Raw genomic sequence first — 23,541 nt, 5'->3', positions numbered from 1 at the left:
TCCAGGAGCCCAACAAGACGAGAACAACTGCCGTCGAAAAGTTTAATTAAATTAATTATCGTTTTATGATTTAATACTTTTATAAATTTATCGCTTTATTGTTTGCACACGATAATAAACCAATTTATGAGTTGCACGTTTTGTGTGTTCTCCCTGATGGGTTTGCGCTACCGATACGGACGACCAAACGCTCTTACGTCGAACACGGTTATTGGGCTTCCCCCGAGTGATTGTTATGCTACGCTACGAGAAACACGTACCAGCTTCGAATTCGAATTCGCCAGTTCTGCTATGTGTCTAGCCCTCCCCAAAATTGATTTCGATGCTTCCGCTAGACGTCGACGTTGAGCAATGAAAGCAACCACGAGCTCGCATACACTCGACACCCTCCAATCGTACCAGCAAAAGGTATTATGTGCGTCGGACAGCATGTAGCGATACCCGAACTTGTTCAATGCTCGGGGTATTGGTAGCGCGCTCCAACACCAATCCACACAAGTCAGATCCCTCTCGCTCGGTATTCACATCGCATTGCACAGTCGTCAACATTGCGAATTCTCTCTCTCACCGAACCAAATCCCGATGAGTAGCGAGACGCTCTCATCGCTCAGCTTTCTCATCAGTGAGTTGTTCCGCTCTCACCGTCTCATTTACTCATACCACCCTGCTCACAGGATAGGGCCGACCAGCCAGCCAGTCAGTCAGCCAGCTAGCCGGCATAACAACAGTGTCCCCTAGTGTTGGTAACCGACCACACATTTGAGCTTAGAAGAAGTTTCCAAAACAGGATGCTTCCAAATGCAATCGCGCCTTGGGGTGGTATTGGTGGGATTGCATTTTTTTGTAGCATAAATACAGTTAATTTTCCAATTATGTGATTTTATTGATGATTAAACAAAATAAATGAAACACCAGAAGAACTGTTAAAAAATATTTAAATACATCTTAAACACCTACATATAACTATGAATTCTGATGAGATAGACTGATGTCGTCTTCGGCGAAATTATTCAGCAAGATAAGAACTCTCTGAAAAATTGGGTTTGGTATGAGTTATTATGTATTAGCTAAAAATTATTATATGTATGTATATTGGGTCTTTGGTTCGATTATTTCCCGTAACGTGTGTAGATCACCTTATAATGGTGCGTTACGGTGTAAGATCTACCCTAGCAAATTTTGATTTCGTAATTCTCCTGCTGGGTTAATTCAAATGCAGGAAAATTATGAGATCAACATTTGGTTTACTTTTTTGTGTTTTGTTTGATTTTTATATTTTGTTTTATGCAATTCAGTATCATAATTTCTATTTTATATAACTCATTTTGGTATCATAATGGTAAATTTTTTCGAACTGGTTAATTATGCAACTAAAATGAGTTACGTAATGAAAAATAGTTGCATAATGTTCATAATGCAATTCATTTGGGCTGCATTATGAACATTATGCAACTCAAATGGATTGCATTATGAAAAAAATCATTGCATAAAATTTTGTATGGAACTCGTTGCAAAACTCAATTTTTTCAGCACTCTTCGTATTTATCCAACTCGGCAAGCCTCGTTGGATAAATGTACGACTCGTGCTGAAAAAATCAACTTTTTGCAACTCGTGACATAAATAACTATTTTAATTACTAGTACTAATACGAATACACCATTTGTTTCAGTGTTATTTGTTAAATTTTAACTTTTATATAATAATGATTTGTTTCAGCCCTGTTCAGGTAAATAAAAATGTAATTGTAATGAAGGTCAATTAAAATTCAATATATCATAATAACAATATTCATTATTTCAGCTAAAATCAGGTAATAGGTCAACTATATAATAAATTATATTAAAATTACATGAAACCTGGGATTTTGGGAGGGGTAGCCTAAGGAAACTAAATGAACTGGTTTCTGGGCAAATGTTCGTGGGGTAGCCAGACTTTGTCACGAGATAACAACCATCGTGTTGTCTTCCGAAGGTTTCCAGTGAATTTAGCTTACCCTGCTACAACAAACCATCAGGTAGATCATTCCCTTCCGGTATGACTCTGCAGCCATAGGTAATCCTTGCGCTGATGGTGGGTACTCAATCATCATCATCATCACATCAAATAGGCTGCCATTAGCAGTGTACCAATAGGGCATTGGACTGGTCCCAATACAAACAGTTGAAACATTCCTCGGGGTACCCTTGTTGCTTAAGGCGTTTAGAACAATCTGTGAAAGTTTCAGCTCAAACGGTTGGGTCTTTGGTTTGATTATCAGCATAAACATAGCATTAAACTCCTACTTATCCTTTTCCACCTTTTCAAACAATATAGTATCAGAAGCCACAAAATTCCTTCCATCTTCGAGATATTTTATGATAGCGTGGTCAATTGTGTTTTTGTGCAAGAAATGTGAAAAAATATTTTTTTTACGTTATATGGTCTTGGGACCAAAGCGGTACTCTAGTTTTATATTTTCAGCAGATAATATACAGTGCGAGAAATAAGTATAAAGACAGAGCCGTTTTCCATACAAAATAATCATGTTTAGGGATCAAAATCTCTTTTTCTATCGATTCGATTGTTATGGAATTTTGTCTGCAACCTTAAAATAACTAGAATTTTGGCTTGAAATATAAATCATCATCCATGAAAACGTTTATATCGACTTTTCAGATTCGAAAAAATATAAAGACACATTTTTATATGGAAATAAGTGTCTTCATAATTATTTGAATCTGAAAAGTCCATATAAACGTTTTCATGGATGATAATTTATATTTCCAGCCAAAATTCTAGTTATTTTAAGGTTGCAGACAAAATTCCATAACAATCGAATCGCTAGAAAAAGAGATTTTGATCCCTAAACATGATTATTTTGTATGGAAAACGGCTCTGTCTTTATACTTATTTCTCGCACTGTATAAAAAAATCAAAGATGTATGTTTTTTAGTTTTTGAGATATGAATTTATGAAAATAAAAGATCAAGTTTTTTCATACAAGATACTTCAAAAATTTGATAATATTTTGAACTCTTATATATCTATTAAGGTGGCCCACACTTATATGAAAAACAAAAATTTCGAAAAATGCCGAGTCTCACCTCCTAAATCAGTTGTTTTGGACTCCCAGAATCTACGTTCTAAATTTGAGCAAAATCGATTAAGCCTAAGGGTGCGCTCAAAACGCTTGAAGTTTGTATGGAAAAAATTGGCCAAAAGTATGCAGAAATTTTAGGTTTTCGAATTCTGCCACTAGGTGGCGCTATAAGCGTTCAATAATCAAACCCTTTAGTATTATTGTAGGTGACTATATGCCAAACAACTTTGTCGAAGACCGCAAAGTGATCCAACGTTTGTGAATAAATGATTACCCTAGGTAAAGTGAGGCGAAGCATTATTGTTGTTTTTTCAGTACATGTAAAGGAATAATATCAATAATGAAATCTCAATATTTTGCTTCACTTTGCCTAGGGTATAACTTTTTTCACAGCCGTCGGATCACTTCACGGTCTTCGACACAGTTCTTTGGCATATAGTCACCTACAATAATACCAATGGGTTTATTTATTAAACGTTTACAGTGCCACCTAGCGGCAAAATTCAAAAATTTCTGCGTACATTTGGCCAAGTTTTCCCATACAAACTACAAGCGTTTTGAGCGCCACCTTGGGCTTAATCAATTCTGCTAAAATTTTGAACGTAGATTCCGGGAGTCCATAATAACAGATTTAAGAAGTAAGACTTGGCATTTTTCGATTTTTTTTGTTTTTCACATAAGTCTGGGCTACCCTTATATCTATGAATACAAAAAACACCAGGAATCACTCAAAAATGGAATATATATTTTCATGGGGTTTAACAAAATCAGACGATTGTAGAGTAGCAAGTATTAAAATATATGGCTCTCTTTTTTCAAATTAATTATATCTCAAAAGTTTTAAAAACATACATCTCTGATTTTTTGATATGTTACGCCAAATTTCCTGAATGTTTTGATATAAATATAAAACCAGGGTACCTTATTGGTCTCCAGAACATATAGATATTTTTTGCACAAAAACACAATTTGGCCCGCAAAACGTATTTTTCCTGAAAACTAGAATTCAATCTCTTGTACCGACTTTTCGAACCCTCTAAGCAGAATACCCTCTTCGAATGAGTGTAATCAGTTTCGTACCTTTTATTTCCGCCCTATGTTGCTTATCCTTTGACAGATACGCGTATTTCGACTACCACTTGTAATCTTGGATAACTGGCACTGAGGAAGATTACAAGTGGTAGTCGAAATACGCGTATCTGTCAAAGGGTAAGCAACATAGGGCGGAATTAAAAGGTACGAAACTGATTACACTCATTCGAAAAAAGTAGAATTCAATGGCTATCATACAAACATAAAATGCAGTTTATGACTGGTTCAAAAGAAAAGATTAATAAAATGTATTGACAATTTTTGAACTTTAAGACGATTCTATAATAATATTGGTCATCCTAATAGTAAAATGAAATTATGGATCTAATTATTTGCGATAAAATTACAAACCCATCAAGTATCACTATATTCGGAGACTCACTGTATTGATTTTCTATGGAATGGCTGATAAGATATAATTTGGCAGGATACGATGATCAGGGCATGCTGTGGCATTCTCACAGAACCCTGCAAAACTGGTGTTCGTTGGAAATCCGAATAGTACCAGAAGAATTGGAGAACAACGGCAAGGCAATAATCCGGAAAGGTAAAGATCTGGCAAATGTGGGACGTGACCGATGATGGAAGACTGCGGTCATTAAAACCCTCTAATGGATACCAGGGGTCCATTTGGACCCCAGGCAACTTTGAAGTAATGGCAAACAAGTTGGGTATAACATATTGACTTTATTTTTTCAATAGCTCCAAACTAGACCTAGTTCTATTATTTAAGCAAAAATAAAGTTGATTTCATGGCATACTTTGATTTATATTCCATGTCAAAGTTGAACCGGGTGATTTTGTATACCTGGGGTCCATTTGGACCCCAAATTGAATTCTCTATATCTTTTAATTCTGATGTTTTAGAATATTCATGTCTTCGGCAAATTTGTTCGGTCATGCGCCATCTGGCGGTGAATTGGTTAATTCGAAATTTCCTCACTAGATGGCACTATTTGGCATAAACAATTTAGTGATATAATGTCTTCAAACTAATTATCGGAAGATCTAGAACTTGTAGAAGCGTCACGTCTTCGGGAAAGTTGCTCAGTAAGTCGAGCGCTTACAGATAATGGACCGATTGATTCGAAATTCCACCACTAGGTGGTACTAGGGCAGACAATTAAACGTTCCATAATAAATACAAAATTTCCCATAAATACTTCAAAAAGTCCCAGTGAGGAAACAGTGCTGTAAGCAGTAATAAATAACAAAAGTTCCATAAACAAATAAAAAAATGCATAAATAATTCAAAAGTTTCAATAAATAATTGATTTTTGAGCAATTAAAAACGTCAAAAATGCAATGAATAAATCAACTGTTGCAATAAAAAAAGCCATTTTTCCCACCAAATAACTTCGAATTTTCCATAAATAAATCCGATTTTTCCATAATAAATTAGAAAATTCACAATAAAAAAATATCGAATAAGCAATAAAAAATTCAAAAACTGCAATAAAAAATGACGAAATTACCCATGAAAAACAAATGCAGGAAATTATGAGACAGTGAAATGCTGAATCGCACTTATATGACTGAAACGACTGAAAAGCTTGCGTAACTATGATTGCAATTTATCGAGCAATTGCTTGCTGTCCGAACTCGCTATCGCTCGTCGGACCTTAAAAAGGGATAACATCTATGTTTGCATTACACCGGGCAAATTCTTGGATCTGTGGTTTGCCTAGAACTGAATCGATGCAGTTACGGTGCATCGGATATCGGAAACTTCGGAAACTCAGTTCCTCAATCCTCTATGCGGCTTCGCCGCATGGTCTACTTGATTTTTTGGCTCAAAATGCATTTACGTTTATTGCTCATTTTTTGACATTTATTGATTATTTATTTTTTCGTTTATTGCACTTTTTGAATTATTTATTGCTTTATCGATATTTTTTTATTGTGAATTTTCTAATTTATTATGGAAAAATCGGATTTATTTATGGAAAATTCGAAGTTATTTGGTGGGAATAATGGCTTTTTTTATTGCAACAGTTGAATTATTCATTGCATTTTTGACGTTTTTAATTGCCCAAAAATCAATTATTAATGGAAACTTTTGATTTATTTATGCATTTTTTTATTTGTTTATGGAAATTTTGTTATTTATCATTGCTTGCACCCCTGTTTCTTCACTGGGACTTTTGGAATTATTTATTAAGAATGATGACTTTCTTATGAGTCGTTTATATTTTAGCCGTGGTACTAGTGAGCACGTAAATTTCGTATCTCATATATCACTGGATCCTTATCACTTAGAAAGATGACGCCTTCGAGAAAGTTGTTGTGTTTGTCAATTACTTCCAGATGATGGGCCGTTTGATTTGAAACTTCACACATAGGTGGCACTAGTGAGCATGCAAATTTTACATTTCCTATATCTCAAGATCCTGACCACATAGAAAGATGTTGTGTTCGGCAAAGTTGTTTCATAAGTCAAGAACTTACAGATGATGCGAAATTTGATTCGGAAATCTACACATAGGTGGCGCCACTGAGTATGAAAATTTTATACTTCAAATATCCCAGGGTCCTGATAACTCTCTTACCGTCTCTACTATCTTCAGCAAAGATGTTTGGTAAGTCAAGAATTTACAGATAATGGTTTGATTCGAACCTCTGTCACTAGATGACGCTAGTGAGCATACAAATTTTGAACCATTTTTACATCAGGATTCAGATTATTTAGTAAAATTGAAGATTCTGCGGATAAGTTGCAAGAACATATAAAAGATGAGTCCTTTTACTCAGAATTTTACTCATAGGTGGCGTCAGTGGGCATGCAATTTGTATATATCATATAGCACAAGAGCCTTCAAGTCATAATCCCAGTGCACAATTTCTGCGCGCACTCAAAAAAAAAACACCACTTAGTGCACACGCAGAGTGTTCACAGGGGGCTGTTCAAATATTTTGATGAACCAAACGCATACCGGTGGATCTCAAAAAAAAAAAAAAGCTAAGAGACATCACATCTTGTGATATCAGTGACAAACAGACACAACAATTCGCTTCCAAAACGACGATTCGACCGCTTGGGAGTGTTGTCGTCGTCGTGATTATGCTTCCCGAAAGCAATGTCAAATTCGTTCGGGGTTTCAAAACATTGGAAAGAAATTTATTATTTTTACAATCAGATTGAGATTTACGAGTAACTGCATACGAGCATAACAGTATTTTTTACGGCAGTGAAAACTAATTAGAAGAACGATATTTCTGGGTCTGAAAATCGTTCAGGCGAAGTGGACAGCAAATCTAACCTAGAATATCCTACAATTCTAACCTCAACTGCTCACTTGCACAAGCCGGATCTCATTATTCACGGAAATGGTGGAACAAAATGCAAAACTAATGTACGTGCGACGGAGGGAATTGAAAGTTCTACCATTCCCACTTAAAAAAATCGTCGGATGTGGGTTGTAAGTAGGAAAAATAAAATAATTCCCCCAACAGATTATGTTGATAGGTATGTTAAAAAAGGTAAACATCATCAGTTCGATAGTTGCGTTACCGAAACAAAGATGGGTAACAGTATGTTTTGTTTTGCCCTTGAAAGCCAATAACACACATTCTCACCCACATATCTCAGGTTTTTAATTACTTGGAGTGTTGGTGTGCTCGGCAATACTGTTAGGCTGGTCGAATTCTAACAGTTTTTGAGCCGTTTGATTCGAAATTTCACTAATAAGTGGCACTAAAAAACCTATATTTTTTTTAAATCTCAGGACGCTGGTTACTTAGAAAAATGGTTTCCGCCGCAAAACTGTTAAGAGTTTACAGTATGATGATGTAAAATTTCATTTCTAGGCGGTGGTAGTTACAAATTTAGTTACACATAGGTTACAAATAGGTTGCAAATGATTAGAATTTCTAAACATGTATTCAATAAACTATAACTTTTTTCCCTTCAGACAAATTTGAGTCAAGTCAAATGGTAAACAAATTCCAAATTATTAGTTTTACATTTTCAAAACTTCATCAAATTTGGTTAACTTAACCCTAAGATATAGTAGTTTATTGGACTGCAGTAAAATTAGGAGAATTTTATTAGAAACACTTCAACTATACGTAGAGTTAATCAATCAAGCCCAAATTTGTTCCAATTTAGCTAATTAGTTGGGGATCTTGCAGTTAAAATTTGGTGCACTTAATAAGAAATTATAGCTTGTTTAAAATGGGCCCATATATCCGAGGCGGTAAACGCACGGGTATTCAGCATGACCATGCTGGGGGTGACGGGTTCGATTCCCGGTCGGTCCAGGATCTTTTCGTAAAGGAAATTTCCTTGACTTCCTTGGGCATAGAGTATCTTCGTGCCTGCCACACGATATACACATGCAAAATGGTCATTGGCAGAGGAAGCTCTCAGTTAATAACTGTGGAAGTGCTCATAGAACACTAAGCTGAGAAGCAGGCTTTGTCCCAATGAGGACGTTACGCCAAGAAGAGAGAGAGAGAGAGAGAGCTTGTTTAAAATTTTCTGGCGAATCATTAAAATTTCGATGTTCTATGTCAGGAACTTGATATAAATATAATCATATACTCAAAACTAGCCAAACTAGCGCCACCTATGTGTGAAGTTCCGAATCAAACGGACCAGCATCTGTCAGTCCTTGAGCAACTCAACAACTTTGCCGAATATACCATCATGCTAGGTGATTAGGATTCTGAGATATATTAATATTAAATTTTGCACGCTCAGAAGCGCCATCTATGTGTGAAATTTTCGAACAATCGGTCCATCATTAGTAAACACTTCAGCTAATAAAAAACTTTGCTGAAAACACCAAAATTCTATGTGGTCTGGATCTTTATATATATGTGCTCAAATACTGAATACTTTCATGCTCACTAGTGCCACCTATATATGAAATTCCGAATTAAACGGTCCAGAATCTGTAAGTCCTTGGCCAATCCAACAACTTTACTGAAGACACCGATATTCTCATAAATCAGGATCATGCGATACAGAAGAACGAATTTGGGGTCCAAATGGACCCCAGGTTTCCGAAATGGACCATCATTTAAGGTTTCCTGTAGAGGGTTAACCGAGTATCGTGACGAGGAGTTGTTGATTCATTTCTAGTATAATAATGATGTTATACATTAATGAATGAATGAATCACATACGATTTTTACCAGAACATATTTGATAAATTAGCAACAAATTACCCCAGGTATGAACAAGTAGAGGCTGTATAATTTCGGTTAAAAAATGTCATGATATTTTTGCAGAAAAAAAAGAAACTAAGTGAAGCATCATTGGAAGCTTCACTGTTCTCCCAAGTCCCACGACTTAACGACGACAACATAAACTCCCAATCCCACCAGTCGGTATCCCGATCCCGATCCGGTCGTGGGTTAGCTGTGTGAACTGCACTCGAGGTAGGGTGTCGGTGCCGGTGGTGCCATGCGGCAATGAAACAGAACGAGGAATTACTGAAGGAACGTAAATTAAAAATTCGATACAATTGACCGTGATGTAATTACCGAGGGGATTAGTGGAAAGACCGACGGAGGGACGGACGGAATGGATGGGAAGGTGCAGATGAAATCGGAATCAGCTGTGTATTAATCATTATTAGCACCCTCTTCGCTGGGCTCTGCGCCACCACAGTAGTTGCGTCTCGTCGCCGTCGGGTTGCCGGTTGGAATCTGATGTGGATGATGGTAAAGATTTGGAACAGGAGGTAGGGCATAGCCCCGGTCGTCGTCGGTACAGTTCTCGTCAATTAATGAGGTTCACCTTAATGAGGGGTATTATCGCTTGGGACTCGGTCGTCGTCAGAGCCAGAGCCAGGAGATGAAGCGATTCCGAGAAAGAATGATGGCAATCAACATGTGGGTCGAAGCTCGGTTTTGGTGCGGAGTGTGGGACAGGATGAGTACGGCTTATCAAGTTATATGGATTATTATGTGGATTGGCTGCGGAAATGGGGGATCTTCTTTTTGGAGTGATATCCAAAAAGGATGGCACGGTAAAGGCTGGGTATGCTGCGCAATTCAGATCCCATTGTGATCCACTAGCCTCTGCCCAGCAACTCCTATCCCTACCTCCACGCGGTACCGGCCGGAAACTATGAGCAACCTTAGGGAAGATCGGGTAACCAACCCCGGTGGGAACTTTGGTCGTAGGCTGACAGGGAAGGGGGGGTTTGCTTCGGCAAACCTGAGCGTCTGTTCTCCAGGAGGAGCGGCTCACAACAGCGTCTGATCCCCATGTTAGGGGCGGCTGATCTACGTCCGAGTGCCAGGGAAGGACTCTAAGCTCAACTGTGCACTATGGTCCTCCGGAAAGTAGGGGGTTGGTGTCAGGCCCTACGAGCCAGCCGTAAAAAACCATTGTAACGGAAAATCAGCAACAGAATAATACGAACCGAGACCAACGGCAACGACCCCAGCGAACAAAAAGGACTTGCGATTGGAAACTCGGTACGTGGAACTGCCGATCTCTCAACTTCATTGGGAGCACCCGCATACTCGCCGATCTACTGAAGGACCGCGGGTTCGGCATCGTAGCGCTGCAGGAGGTGTGTTGGACAGGATCCATGGTGCGAACGTTTAGAGGTAATCATACCACCTACCAGAGCTGCGGCAACACACGCGAGCTGGGAACAGCTTTCATCGTGATGGGTGATATGCAGAGGCGCGTGATCGGTTGGTGGCCGATCGACGAAAGAATGTGCAGGTTGAGGATCAAGGGCCGATTCTTCAACTTCAGCATAATAAACGTGCACAGCCCACACTCCGGAAGTACTGATGATGACAAGGACGCATTTTACGCGCAGCTCGAACGCGAGTACGATCGCTGCCCAAGCCACGACGTCAAGATCATCATAGGAGATTTGAACGCTCAGGTAGGCCAGGAGGAGGAATTCAGACCGACGATTGGTAAGTTCAGCGCCCACCAGCAGACGAACGAAAACGGCCTACGACTCATTGATTTCGCCGCCTCCAAAAATATGGCCATACGTAGCACCTTTTTCCAACACAGCCTCCCTTATCGTTACACCTGGAGATCACCACAGCAGACGGAATCTCAAATCGACCACGTTCTGATTGACGGACGGCACTTCTCCGACATTATCGACGTCAGGACCTATCGTGGCGCCAACATCGACTCCGACCACTATCTGGTGATGGTCAAACTGCGCCCAAAACTCTCCGTCATCAACAATGTACGGTACCGGCGACCGCCACGGTACAACCTAGAGCGACTGAAGCAACCGGATGTCGCCTCAGCATACGCGCAGAATCTCGAAGCCGCGTTGCCAGACGAGGGCGAGCTCGATGAGGCCCCTCTAGAGGACTGCTGGAGTACAGTGAAAGCAGCCATCAACGACGCAGCCGAGAGCACCATCGGGTACGTGGAACGGAATCGACGTAACGAATGGTTCGACGAAGAGTGCAGAACGGTTTTGGAGGAGAAGAACGCAGCGAGGGCGGTAATGCTGCAGCAAGGGACTCGACAGAACGTGGAACGTTACAAACAGAAGCGGAAACAGCAGACCCGCCTCTTTCGGGAGAAAAAGCGCCGCCTGGAAGAAGCGGAGTGTGAAGAAATGGAACTGCTGTGTCGTTCCCAAGAAACACGGAAGTTCTATCAGAAGCTCAACGCATCCCGCAACGGCTTCGTGCCGCGAGCCGAAATATGCAGGGATAAAGACGGAGGCCTCTTGACGGACGGACGTGAGGTGATCGAAAGGTGGAAGCAGCACTTCGATCAGCACCTGAACGGCGTGGAGAACGTAGGCACGGGAGCCCACGGCAACGGAAGGAACGACGACGCCAGTGCAGCGGAGGACGGAAATGAACCAACTCCCACGCTGAGGGAAGTTAAGGATGCCATTCACCAGCTCAAAAACAACAAAGCAGCTGGTAAGGATGGTATAGCAGCTGAACTCATCAAGATGGGCCCAGAAAAGTTGGCCACCTGTCTGCATCGGCTGATAGTCAGGATCTGGGAAACCGAACAGCTACCGGAGGAGTGGAAGGAAGGGGTAATCTGCCCCATTCACAAGAAAGGCGACCATTTGGAATGTGAGAACTTCAGGGCGATCACTATTTTGAATGCTGCCTACAAAGTGCTATCCCAGATCATCTTCCGTCGTCTGTCACCTAAAACAAATGAGTTCGTGGGAAGTTATCAAGCCGGCTTCATCCACGGCCGGTCGACAACGGACCAGATCTTTACCGTACGGCAAATCCTCCAGAAATGCCGTGAATACCAGGTCCCAACGCACCACCTGTTCATCGACTTCAAAGCGGCATACGATAGTATCGACCGCGCAGAGCTATGGAGAATCATGGACGAAAACGGCTTTCCTGGGAAGCTGACTAGACTGATTAAAGCAACGATGGACGGTGTGCAAAACTGCGTAAGGGTTTCGGGTGAACTATCCAGTTCATTCGTATCTCGCCGGGGACTGCGACAAGCTGACGGGCTCTCATGTCTACTCTTCAACATCGCGCTGGAAGGTGTGATGCGACGAGCCGGGCTCAACAGCCGGGGAACGATTTTCACAAAATCCGGTCAATTTGTGTGCTTTGCGGACGACATGGACATTATCGCTAGAACATTTGGAACGGTGGCAGAACTGTACACCCGCCTGAAACGCGAAGCAGCAAAGGTCGGACTGGTGGTGAATGCCTCAAAAACAAAGTACATGCTGGTAGGCGGAACCGAAAACGACCGGATCCGTCTGGGTAGTAATGTTACGATAGACGGGGATACTTTCGAGGTGGTGGAGGAATTCGTCTACCTCGGATCCTTACTGACGGCTGACAACAACGTGAGCCGAGAAATTCGGAGGCGCATCATCAGCGGAAGTCGGGCCTACTACGGGCTCCAGAAGAAACTGCGGTCGAAAAAGATTCACCCACGCACCAAATGCACCATGTACAAAACGCTGATAAGACCGGTGATCCTCTACGGGCACGAGACATGGACCATGCTCGAGGAGGACCTGCAAGCACTCGGAGTTTTCGAGCGACGCGTGCTAAGAACGATCTTCGGCGGTGTGCAAGAGAACGGTGTGTGGCGGAGAAGAATGAACCACGAGCTCGCTGCACTTTACGGCGAACCCAGCATCCAGAAGGTGGCCAAAGCCGGAAGGATACGTTGGGCAGGGCATGTTGCAAGAATGCCGGACAACAACCCTGCAAAGCTGGTGTTTGCAACGGATCCGGTTGGCACAAGACGGCGTGGAGCGCAGAGAGCACGATGGGCGGACCAGGTGGAGCGTGACTTGGCGAGCATTGGGCGCGACCGAGGATGGAGAGCGGCAGCCACAAACCGAGTATTGTGGCGTACTATTGTTGATTATGTCTTGTCTTTATGATGTTGAACAAATAAATGTAAATGTAAATGTATCCAAAAAGGATATATGTCTGTTTCTCATCTTGATGTGTTTTATAATCACATCTACAGTTATTAACTGAGAGCATCCTTTGTTAATTCATTTGTTTTGTCATTCTGCATTCGTACATAGTGTGGCATACATTATTTAAAATGTTTAGTTCAAAACCGGTCATACCTGAAATACGTTAACAGACCAGTAGCTATTTACAGTAGCATTACATAATACAATAAAATCTATGGTTACCTAGACATTTTAAGAACCATTTAAGGATACATTTCTGGTATTCTAGATTAGCCTGAAGCTCTAGGTCATAGGTTCCCAAACTTTCAGGTCGCGTGACCCCCTTTTGCCAGCAGACGTAGTTTTCGCGACCCCCCATAGAAATTCCCTCATTTGTTGTCTGTTACTAGTAAAGTATTTTACTGTCCCTCGCGACCCCCTGGATGAAGGCCGGCGACCCCCCTGGGGGGTCGCGACCCACAGTTTGGGAAACCATGCTCTAGGTGATGTAGCTCTAGGAAGCTCCATGATCTGATGATCATTATTAGCGTGGAGTTATTATGCCCTGAGTCCGAAGCGCATTGCTCAAGAACACATTTGCTAAATGATGATGATTGCTGGCCCATCCGATTGATCCATCTTCATGATTGCAATCAACAAATTGATTCGCCTCAAACCCCCGAAACCTATGCACCAATCCACGTAGTGCTCGAAGGAAAATCACAACTTTCCCGCCGTCGCGCCGTCGCGTCATCCTCTCAGGAAGCTGTTTAGCAATTCAGCTCCCTCATCAACCTGTTCAACACCGTCGTCGTCGTCGTCGTCTTTCATCATCATCACAATCATCACTGCAGCACTGCTGACTAGACCAATCGTCGTCGTCGTCGTCAGTCTGTATCCAACGAATACGAAATCATCAACACTTTGTCCCCAACGGGCTGCATTCACTACTTCACATCTAGGTACATAGGTACAAACCGGGGTAAACCTGATGGACGAGTACACTTTTGGACATCAACCTACGGGAGCTGCGGCAGCAGCCCAAGAACACCGCCGAAAGTGTTTACCTGTCTGAGGACAACCGACCACCACACCGAGAACACTGTACTTGCTCGACACCCGCAGTCGCATCAACCTTTTTACCACCAAGAGTTTACGGGAGGTCTGCTGCGTGGTGCCCCGATTGCTGGGTGTGGAAGAGCGACCGGCGGCGTGCGCGCGCGGGGACACACATAAAATGATAGCAAAGAGAGAAATAGCCAATTAGTGAATGTTTCATCCAATTTTTTCCCTCTTGTCCCTGGTGTGCGCGCTCAGTTGGTTGGTTGGATGGCTGGCTTTGGCTCCCGGAGTTGGATTTCAGTTTTTCGTTCATGCATTTTGTGTTTTCCAAATAGTTTTTGCTGCTGCTGGTGAAGGCATTAGGCTCAAGCCCTGTGCTGACACATAGGGTACGTGAACTAATTTTTCCTCTTAAAATCACTTCTCACTTTTGTGCGGTATTGAAGGGCTGATGTTATAGAGTGGCCCAAATGAACAGAAAAGCTAAAATTCTGAATATTACTTTCTGAAATAAGAGTCACAGAGTTTCGTTTCATCGTCTGTTCAACACACAACATAGAAGATACTACTAGAAAATACTACTGCTATAAACGTCTCTAACGTCAACGTTGGAAACAGAACTTCATACCCATCCATCTAATACAAAAGCCCTGTACATATTCCATTATATCGACGGTGATGAAGTCGAGGCAGAACTCAGTCTTCCGGATGAAGAAGCGCCAGCAGGAAGAACGAGATCGCGAAGTGATGGAAGAGCTGTACCGCGCTAACGACACACGAATGTTCTACGAGAAACTGAACCGCTCGCGCAGAGGCTTTGTGCCACAAGCCGACATGTGCCGAGATAATCACGGGAATATTCTCACGAGCGAGCGTGAGGTGGTGGAGCGGTGGTGGCAGCATTACGATGAGTACCTCAATGGCGACGTTGCAAGTACCGAAGGTGGCGTGGTAACAGATCTAGGAGTATGTGCGCAGGACGAAAGACCTCCGGCCCCTGACCTCCAAGAGATTGAAGAGGAGGTTGGCCGGTTGAAAAACAACAAAGTCGCTGGAGCAGATCAACTACCAAGCGAGCTCCTAAAATACGGTGTAGAAGCACTGGTGAGAGCACTACACTGGGTCATTACCAAGATTTGGGATGAGGAAGTATTACCGGAAGAATGGATGGAAGGTATCGTGTGTCCCATCTACAAAAAGGGTGACAAGTTGGATTGCGGGAACTACCGCGCGATCACACTACTGAGCGCTGCCTACAAGATACTCTCTCAAATTTTATGCCGCCGTCTATCACCGATTGCAAGAGAGTTCGTGGGGCAATATCAGGCTGGATTTATGGGTGAACGCGCTACAACGGACCAGATGTTCGCAATCAGCCAGGTGTTGCAGAAATGCCGCGAATACAACGTGCCCATACATCACTTGTTCATCGATTTCATATCGGCGTGTGATACAATCGATCGAGAACAGCTATGGCAGATTATGCACGAATACGGATTCCCGGACAAACTGATACGATTGATCAAGGCGACGATGGATCGAGTGTTGTGCGTAGTTCGAGTATCAGGGACACTCTCGAGTCCCACCGAATCTCGCAGAGGGTTACGGCAAAGTGATGGTCTTTCGTGCTTGCTGTTCAACATCGCTCTAGAGGGTGTAATCAGGAGAGCGGGGATAAACACGAGTGGAACGATTTTCACGAAGTCCGTTCAGCTGCTTGGTTTCGCTGATGATATTGATATTATAGCTCGTAAATTTGAGACGATGGCGGAAACGTACATCCGACTAAAGAGTGCAGGCAGGCGAATCGGATTAGTCATTAATGTGTCGAAGACAAAGTACATGATGGCAAAGGGCTCCAGGGAGAAATCTCCGAGCCCGCCACCCCGAATTTATATCGACGGTGATGAAATCGAGGCGGTTGAAGAATTCGTGTACTTGTGCTCACTGGTGACCGCCGACAACGACACCAGCAGAGAAATTCAGAGGCGCATTGTGGAAATCGTGCTTACTTTGGACTCCGCAGAACTCTACGATCGAATAAAGTTCGCCGTAACACGAAGTTTACTATCTACAAAACGCTGATTAGACCGGTCGTCCTCTATGGGCACGAAACATGGACCCTACGTGCAGAGGACGAACGCGCCCTTGGAGTTTTCGAACGGAAGGTGTTGCGTACCATCTACGGCGGAGTGCAGATGGCAAACGGAACTTGGAGAAGGCAAATGAACCACGAGCTGCATCAGCTGCTGAGAGAACCAACCATCGTCCATACCGAGAAAATCGGGAGGCTACGGTGGGTGGTTCACGTCATCAGGATGTCGGATAGCAACCCGACTAAAATGGTTCTCGAGAGTCATCCGACCGGTACAAGAAGACGTGGAGCGCAGCGAGCTAGGTGGGTCGACTAAGTGGAGGACGATCTGCGGACCCTACGCAGAATGCGGAACTGGAGACAAACAGCCATGAACCGAGTGGCATGGAGACGGCTACTATTACATATTACATTATTGATATTACTGATATCACGTGAACTGCATAAGGCCCAATCCGTTTACACCCAAAAAGACTTGCCGACTTGGAGCCAACATTTACTCTGAACCTCAGAGCAGAGAGTAAAAAAAATCGAAGATTGAAAAAAGGGAACGTCAACCTCAATGTATCATCGTACATGTCGTTAAACAACCAAGATAGAACCTTGTGGAACTCCTGAGGTGATATAGATGCACTTCCTATACTATTCGGTGCTGTAACGGCCAATTGCTTCTGAAATAGTAGTTTACGCAAGAAGGTGAAGAATGAAGATTTTAACAGCACGAGTCGTACATTTATCGAAAGAGGCTTGTCGAGTTGAATAATTACGACGAGTGCTGTAAAAATCGAGTTCTGTACCAAATTGAGTACAACTTTTTTTTTGCAATCCTTCTATAACCGTTTACGCATTTGTGAGGTATGGGCTCACTCCTGCTTACATTTCTTTTGGGTTTAGGGTACGATCACCTTTACAGAAAAACTTAAAAAGTTAAAAAAAAGTTAAAAAATAGCCACCTTATATTCTACACGAGTCTTCAGGAGATCAAATTTGTAGTGTTATCAAGAGCATTACATCAAAAACAATACTCGACACTTACTTATTTCCAGCAAACATTGAGCAACAATTTAAATCTGCCATAAATATCAGTTCTAAAAAATTATTTTCGAAAAAATACGAGGCAAAATGCTTCGACGAACGTATTACAAATTACAAACCTTCCAGAAAATTTCTCGACATGCTTCCAGAGTTTCTCACTGGATTCTTTCCGGAGATCTTTTTTAAATGTTTCTATGGATTCTATGGATATCTCTCTTACTGATTCTCTGTATTGGCTTTCCTATAGCTTTTCCCGTTTTTTTTTTGCGAAATGTCAGCAGAAGTTCTTTTAGGAATTTCTTCCAGAAATTACTCCAGAAATGTTTCCTAGGATTGTTTCCGTTATTTTTCCGATAACTTATTACAATAACTTTCATAGTTTATTCCAGGAAGTATAGAGAGAAAAGCTCCTTAAAAAGTACCGATACACATTTCCGGGGCAACTGTTGGAGAAATCCTAAAAGGAGCACCCAGAATCCCAGAACAGTTTTCGGTAGAGATTTCGGGAAAAACTATGGCAGTGATTCTTGGAAAATTTCTAAGCAAAATCTCAGAAAGATCACTGCATGAAATTATGGAAGAACTGCAAGGAAAATCGTAAAAAAAACTTCGGAAAAAACGCGAGAAGAACTTTACGAGAAATATCAACAATCCTCCAGGAAAAATCGTAAAAGGAATGCTAAGGAAAAAGTTTTGAGAGGCAATCTAGGAATTTCTGAAAAAAAAATGAGTACCGTTCCAGAGTAACTCCAAAAGCAATCCCGAGCAGAAGAAAATAACAAGTGAATAACATATCAAGGTATTTATCTTAAATACTACGCACTACCATACCTTGATATGCCCTTCATTAGGTGGTAATAAGAGGCAAAATAACAAAAACGAATACCAAAATTTTGTATAAATAACACCTAGGAAATAACAAGTATTGTTATTTCAATAATGAATGCATACCTAAAATTCCAAATGCTGTATTTGTTATCCCAAAGTTATTGAATAACAAACCAATAACATTTCTTGTTATTAAATGTTTCATATGTTCGATGCCTTCATGATGTAATAGCAAATCTTGTTCTTCGGTTGTTTTCACTGGTAAACCAACAAATACTACATCAATACCAAACTCTGCTCAAATACCTCCTACTGTTATTGTGATGTTCTCATAACATTTCGTTGAATACCGCAGCAATAACAATGTTAGGTATTAGAGCACATGATGCTCTTCGCATGGTATTTGTAAGGTATGCCCTTCTGCTCGGGTTAAGAGATGCATCTCAGGTTTTACTTTAGGAGAAGTCCCGCAAGAACGTTTTAGAAATATTCCGAGAGAAACACCTGTAGAAACACCCAGAGAAACTCAAGAAGAAACCCCACGAATGTATCTTGAAGAAATACAGGAGGAACTCTGGAAGAAATTCCGTGAGGAACTCTTGGAGCTATAGATGGAAAACTGCTGGGAAATTCCGGGAGTAACGTCTGGAGAAAACCTGTGAAAAGCTCTTGAAGAAATTATGGAATGAACTCCAGTACAAATCCCAGGAACAGCGTTTATGAAAACTGTAGAAGATATCCCGAGAAAATCTCTGGGAGGAGCCCCAAGAGAAACGCCGGGGAGATCTCGGGATGAATCCTGGACGAAATTCTATGATAGTTTCTAGGAGGAAGCGCACAAAAAAAACTCTGAGAAAAATATCGTGACGCGCTTACCAGGAAACATCCAGAAGAAATCCGGATAGAAAACGCTCCTGTTTCTCATGAAACACTTTAGGAGAAATCGGTTGGAACTCAGGAATCCGGGATGATTTTTGTGCAGGAATTCAAGGAGAGATAATAGAAAAAGCGTTGAAAAATATTTGCAGTGCTTTGTTTTGCGATGAAAGAATTTACAGAATCTTATCGGAATCTTGCTGGAAATATCTGCTTGATCAAGGAGATCTCTTTTTGTTCCTCAGGCGGTTGGTTATCCAGATTCTTTCTGGTTTAAATTCACTTTACGAATGATCTTACAGAGGAATCTTTTATTTTTTCACCATAAGCTTCCAGTAAAAATCTACAGTTAAAAAGGGTTGATTTGACATGTTCTGCATTACACGCATGTAATAAAAGCTCGTGTTTGGCAGAAGTGAAGATTACATCTTCTAAAACTTGTTTATTCATACTAGCAATGCAGTCAACTCCGTAAGCTCAGTTTTTAAGTAGATACTCTAAGTAGAAAACTCCATACTTTTTATTCATACGACCGAACATCTCGTGGGCATTGATATCTTCTCAATGATGTTTGTAATAAACTCCTTCAATCACTGGAGAGTAAACTGTTCAATCACTGAAGAACACAATCAAAAGTTCTATTTGCATATGTTCGGTTAAGCCATTGATTTTGGTTTGTCGAAAGGTTCGTTTAATCAGAACTCCGGTGAAATGATCATTGTGTAGGGCCACAACGGTACGTCAGCATGCACGCACGCAGGAGAAGTCGGTTCAAATTTACAAGGGAGCATCGTGCGTTTAATTTGAAGGAAGTTCACACATGCTCCATAATATTGGCAATCAAAACAAATGTGAAAAATCTAAAAAAAAATGATTTTACTATTATTTTGAGAAATTTCTATTTTTGTGATCTATTGCTTGATGTAGCCTTCCATCAGAGCAATCAATCAAAGCAATCAATACCAAAGTAACATTTTTTAGTCAAACAGCCTAGAAAAGGTTCTTAGAACCATCGTTAAACCAAAATAAAAGGTATATGGTTTAATGACGGTTCTGAAAACCTCTACAAGACTAATTGGTCATCAAAATGCAATTTGGTTAGGCTGCTTAGTTCAATAGTACCCTCTTATGCAAAGTCTTGTCATACTGACAGTACCGATTGAAATGTTATGCTATAAAAAAAAAGAAAAAAATATACGGATGTAGGTTGATTTGCTACGCAAACTTGAGAGACTAGATAGAACTCAGTCACGTTTTTGGGCTCAGGATTCTGACCACCTTCACGGACAAGCTTGTTTGGACTTTTACTACCTTTGTCCTTGAAGGTAACCAGAATCCAAACCCCAAAAATTATGCAAGATTAAACCGAAACCTTACAAATGCGTGATAACGTAGATGACCATTGTGGCATGTCTTCTACTCTTCACACCAAACGCTTTCAGCAATATTTTGCTGAATTTTGCCGAGCTGAACGGTCCAGCTAAACGTTTTGCTGAAATTTCAGCAAATTTTGCTGAATTTCAGCAAAACGTTACTGATGATCAGTAGATTTTACTGAATAATTCAGCAAATTTTACTGAATTTCAGTAAATTTTTTTGCTGAAACCTTCAGCTCGGCAGAATTCAGCAAAATTTTGCTAAAACTCTCAATCGATTTTTGGTGTGTACTTAATTTACAAGAGCACAAATCTAATGTTTGTACAAACGTACTGCGCTGAACATGCAACATGCTTGATATGTACTTGCTTACCTACATCAAACATTGCGAAGCATTTTCAGTCTGATTCCTATGATAAATCCTAAATTTTGACCACAACAATATGCAAGCCAAAGACGAATGGACGTATTATAAACACCTTCAATGAAGGTGTTTCACCCTAAGGAGCTCATATAAAATTGATTATACATAACTAGGAAATTTCTAAATAATCGGCTTAATTATGGTCTTCATGCGTTGTTTCTAATTCTCGAATAGTTTCTTAGTCTAGGTCTAGCATAAGTGATAGATTCATCAACTTCAGCGTACTAATATAGCGACTACAACAATTTTTCCATACAACTCTAAGATTTTTCTCACACAATCTTTGAGATTCAGGTGGCAGCACATCCGATGCACCACTTAAGTTCAACACTTCAGATGATCACATTGACCTTCGGAACCGTTCATTTCAATTATGAAGGTGTTTGAAGTTCCACATTTTCACTTTTCCCCCAAAGCATTTGGTCCACTCTAAGCAGCAATGTTCCGACGGGGGAGGGAAACACAATTAAAATAAAAAGCAGTTGAACTCGGAACAGACCTTTACGAGCGGTGGTGGTACACCGGCGGCATCAGTGGCGTATTGTTGCAACGACTACGGTTTGGCGCTCCGGCTTGTTCGGCGACAGCGTGCGTGGATCGGTTGCTGCGCTGGCTGCTGCTAGTTGCCTGCCTGCCTGCCGTTAGAACGACTTTTGAGGTATCACAACACAAACACTTGGCGGCTCTGCCCTGCTCCTGTTCTTCGCGCTCTCTTCTTCGAGGCCCAATAACACCAAAAACACTCACAAAGCACACAAACCTTGCGCGCGGTATGGCACACAGGAAGAGCTCTCTGTATATTTGCAGACACCAAGGAGCGAGCAACACTCTCACAGCACAGTAATGAGTGGGGATTTTAATTAAATTAATTAAAGCATTTTGGTTTTTCTTTTCGAAATTGCACAAAATAAACAATCATTCAGACTAATGATCGCGAAAGCGAACGACGACGACGATGACGACGGCCCCCAAGACTGAAAGACGAACGAGACACACAGCTCTGGGTATCTGCGCGACGACGACGGTTGAGGCTGCTGGGAGCACACGCGTGTGGAGTTCTGAACCCACTTCTGGCCTCGGACGACAAGGTCGGGTCGGTTTGGGGACGGATGAAGCGGTGATTATCCGCCAAGAGGTGCCCCACTCTATACGAACCAGACGTGCACAACAAAACACACCGCACTTCTACGCTTCGGCTGGCTGGTGGTTCCACTTTCGACCCGATATATGGCGACGAATTCTTCCAAAATATCACCCCGCAGTTAAACTCTACGCTACGGCGTAGCGACGACGACGAATACGGACTCACGTGCGACAACGTTGATTGCGAAGGGAGAACTGAGTGAGCAGACTCAGCTTTGGGTCTCCTTCGGTTCGATTTTTCGCTCTCCGGCTCACTCGGGCGCGCTCCGTTCGAAGAACAAGCATAAGGCGAAGACACAAGACACAAAGCGAAAACCCCGAGAATCATAATACGGAGCAGAGGGAGAGCATAGCCAGCATAGCCGTCCGTCACCGAACCTATACACATCCATACGCGTCTACGCTCTATAGCCATACATCTCTATACGACATATAAACACAGGCAGGAGGACCCCCTTGTTGCCTGCCTCATCGCTCACGTCATCCGCCGCAGATGGTGAGTAACCCATTCCGTGACTCACCACCCCTTGTCACTAGAGGTTCCGAGTTTCCGAGTCTCCTAGTCAGACGAGCGGGTCTTGCTTTTGGCTTTATTTCGTTCATCAACACCCCAACAGCACACTACACACGACGACGCGACGGTCTCGTAGAGTCGCAGCCTGAACCGGGTGTCCGTCCGTTTTGGGGCTCTTTCCTTGCGTTCGCTCGTTCATTCGTTCGCTTTGCCCGTTTCCATTTGTTTGATCCCCATTTCGCGCAATTTAGAAGGTTGGCTAGAGGGCCTGGCGGGCGGGCGAGCGATGGATGGTGCGGTTGTTGTGTATTGGTGTGCAGCGTGGTCGCCGTGTCGGTAGGGATAGCAGAAAGGAACAACAATGGAAGGTGGCTGGCAGTCAGCGATTACCACCCACTCACGGACACCCGTCCGCGTCAGGCGGTTGGTCGACCGGTTGGGCCGGGGCGCTCGGCGATGGACAGCATGGAAATGGATTGGAAAGGAAGGCATAGTGGGAAATTGGTTTCGTTTTTTATGGGCGATGGTATTTTGATTGAATTTTGGATATCCAATTCTCATCACCTTTGGCGACTTTATTCAAAACATTTTTCAGTATTATCGTTTTATAGTAAGTCATTGTGAAGTAAATTAAAGGTAACACCACATGCCCT

The 23,541-nt window shown here is 42.0% G+C and overlaps 1 protein-coding gene across 4 annotated transcripts in view; it reads right to left on the bottom strand.

Annotated features, from left to right (window-relative positions):
* Positions 1–23,069, bottom strand: part of LOC109418060 (LIM domain transcription factor LMO4) — a 151,141-nt gene extending 128,072 nt beyond the window's left edge. Inside the window, exon 1 of one of the 4 annotated variants that reach the window (XM_029871329.2) lies at positions 21,731–23,069. The gene's annotated coding sequence lies outside the window, so the exon portion shown is untranslated. Of the gene's footprint in view, positions 1–197; positions 844–21,730 lie in introns of those variants that run through there. The other 3 variants (XM_029871332.2, XM_029871331.2, XM_029871330.2) reach the window with 3 other exon arrangements.
* Positions 23,070–23,541: the final 472 nt, after the last annotated feature.

Source organism: Aedes albopictus, chromosome 2 (genome assembly GCF_035046485.1).
Source record: "Aedes albopictus strain Foshan chromosome 2, AalbF5, whole genome shotgun sequence".
In the NCBI taxonomy this organism is placed as follows: Eukaryota; Metazoa; Arthropoda; class Insecta; order Diptera; family Culicidae; genus Aedes; species Aedes albopictus.
Note: the sequence above shows the minus strand (reverse complement) of the source record. Positions and strands in the feature narration are given on the sequence as shown.